General features: G+C 44.2%; 1 pseudogene; it reads right to left on the reverse strand.

Annotated features, from left to right (window-relative positions):
- Positions 1–1,438: 1,438 nt before the first annotated feature.
- LOC122149520 lies at positions 1,439–1,557 on the reverse strand (annotated as a pseudogene).
- Positions 1,558–2,222: the final 665 nt, after the last annotated feature.

Here is a 2,222-nt window from a genome sequence, read left to right on the forward strand (position 1 = left end):
CGAAGAATGCTGAAAGTACCATGGACTTCTAAAAGAACTAAGAGATCTGTCCTGGAGGAAGTGCACCCGAATTGCTCCTTGGAACTGAGAATGGCCAGACTTTGTCTCACCTACTTTAGTCATGTTATCAGAGGGGACCATTCCGTGGAGAAGGATGTCATGCTTGGTAGGGTGGAGGGTCAACGAAAGAGGGGGCAGCCTTCAACGAGATGGATTGGCACGGTGGCTGCATTGATGGGCTCAAGTATAGAAGGGATCATGGAGCTCGTGCGGGATTGGGCAGTGTTTTGTTCTGCTGTACATGGGGTCACTATGAGTTGGAAATGACTCGATGGCACCTAACAACAACAACAAGTGCCTCTCTGACAAGAATATATCACAAATGGGATGGCCTTAACAAACAGGAGTTTATTCTTATAATTTGGAGGCTTTAAGTCCAAATTCAAAGTGCCAGACTTTAGGGGCTGGGTGACAGCCCCTCAACCTTGGAGTCCAGCTCTGCCTCCTGATCCCAGCTCAACGGAGCTAGAGGCATTTCTTCACTCAGACAGCTGCAGGCTGCTGGGGCTGAGAAGCCCCAAGGTTGACAAATAAAAAGGCACAGTCCCGATGTTACCAATCCACACAGCAGGCCATTAACTTAAGTCCACTGTAAGTCCCAAGGTCGGCAGAGCATAGCAGGCTGCTGAGCAACGACATGGCTACATGCACGGTCCAAGCGTGCCAAAGGCTAGAGACCATTCTCAAAGCTTTTCCTTATATACAGGAAGCAGACCACATACCCAAAGGCAGCTGTCACTGATGACCACTGCTCCCATTGTGAATGGAGTGTTGTTGTTGTTGTTATGTGTCATGGACACAGTTCTGACTCATAACCACCCCATCTGACAGAGTTGAACTGCCCAATAGGGTTTTCTAAGTTGTAATCTTTATAGGAGAAGATTTCCAACTCTTTTCTTCCACAGAGCAACTCAGTGGGTTCAAACTTCTAACTTTTCCATTAGTATCTGAGTGCTTAACCATTGTACCACTAGAAACCACTAAGCATTCAAGATCTTCCAGAAAACATAGATGAATACAAGGAAAATACTGAAGGACAGTAAGATATTGACACTGAACATGAATACAAGGTTATGAGGATATAGAGAGACAAGGACATTGTGAGTCATCACTTACACTTTTATATGTGTGATGCACAATATTGTCGCTGTTAGGTGCTATTGGATTGGTTCTTACTCATAAAAAAAAAAAAAAAAAAAGAAATGCATTGCTGTCAAGTCGGATCTGACTCATAGCAAACCCTCCTTGGGTTTCTGAGTGGTATCACTAGGGAAGTAGATTGCCCAAACTTTCTTCTGAGGAGTGGCTGGTGGGTTTGAACCACCAGCCTTCTAGTTAGTAGTTAAATGCCTTAGGCACTACACTACCAGAGCTCTCAAGCCTATAGCACCTGGTATTCCCACTCAGTCTCCCATCCAAGCACTAACCAGGCCTGACCCTGCTTAGCTTCTGAGATCAGACGAGATCAGACACATTTAGAGTGGTATGGCTATAAACATTATACTCATACAGACCTTATAAACAACAGAAAGAAACACTGCCATGTTCTGTATCATCCCCATAATCACTGCTATGTCTGAGCCCATTGTTGTAGCAGCTGTGATAATCCTTCTTGTTAAGGGTCTTCTTCTTTTTCTTTGACCCTTTACTTTGATTGTTGTTGTTAGGTGCTGTCAAGTCAGCTATAACTCACAGTGACCATGTGTACAACAGAACGAAACATTGTGCCATCCTCATAATCCTTACTTTGCTGGAACCCATCATTGTAGCCACTATGTCAATCCATGTGGTTGAGGGCCTTGCCATTTTTTGCTGACCCACTTCTTCACCAAGCATGATATCCTTCACCAAGGACTGGTCTTTCTGACAACGTGACCAAAATAGGTGAAACAAAGTCTGGCCATTCTCACTTCTAAGGAGCATTTTGGCTGTACTTCTTTCTGGTGTCATAATGCCTAAGACATTTGACTGTTAACCAGAAGGTTGGCAGTACAAACCCACCAGCCACTACACAGAAGGAAGATGGGGCAATCTACTTCCATAAAGATTTATTGCCTGAGAAAACCAATGAAGGTATGAGTCAGAATTGACTCAACGGCAGTGAGTTTGGTTTGATTTGAGCTTCTTCCAAGACCAATTTGTTCGTTCTTCTGGTAGTCCAT

Source organism: Orycteropus afer, unplaced genomic scaffold (assembly GCF_000298275.1).
Source record: "Orycteropus afer afer isolate SDZICR_OR568_19922 unplaced genomic scaffold, OryAfe1.0 scaffold00029, whole genome shotgun sequence".
NCBI classification, from domain to species: domain Eukaryota; kingdom Metazoa; phylum Chordata; class Mammalia; order Tubulidentata; family Orycteropodidae; genus Orycteropus; species Orycteropus afer.